The sequence below is a fragment of the Myotis davidii genome, unplaced genomic scaffold (genome assembly GCF_000327345.1).
Source record: "Myotis davidii unplaced genomic scaffold, ASM32734v1 scaffold1509, whole genome shotgun sequence".
Classification (NCBI taxonomy): Eukaryota; Metazoa; Chordata; class Mammalia; order Chiroptera; family Vespertilionidae; genus Myotis; species Myotis davidii.
Window position 1 is genome coordinate 607,498 of NW_006299480.1, and position 542 is coordinate 608,039.

Genomic DNA, 542 nt, shown 5'->3' on the forward strand with positions numbered 1-542 from the left:
CCTGCTGCTGCCCGGCTCCCAGGAGCGGCTCAGCATCGACGAGGCGCAGAGGAAGGGGCTGCTCAGGCCGGGCACGGCCCTCATCCTGCTGGAGGCGCAGGCCGCCACTGGCTTCGTCATCGACCCCAAGGAGAACAAGAGGTACTCCGTGCAGGAGGCGCTGAGGGCCGGCGTCATCGGGCCCAGCGTGTTCGCCAAGCTGCTGTCGGCCGAGCGGGCGGTCACCGGCTACAAGGACCCCTACACCGGGGAGCAGATCTCCCTCTTCCAGGCCATGAAGAAAGACCTGATTGTCCGGGACCACGGCATCCGCCTGCTGGAGGCCCAGATCGCCACGGGCGGCATCATCGACCCCGTGCACAGCCACCGCGTGCCCGTGGAGGTGGCCTACAAGAACGGCTACTTCGACGAGGAGATGAACCGCGTGCTGGCCGACCCCAGCGACGACACCAAGGGCTTCTTCGACCCCAACACGCACGAGAACCTCACCTACATGCAGCTGCTGCGTCGCTGCGTGCGCGACCCCGACACGGGGCTCTACA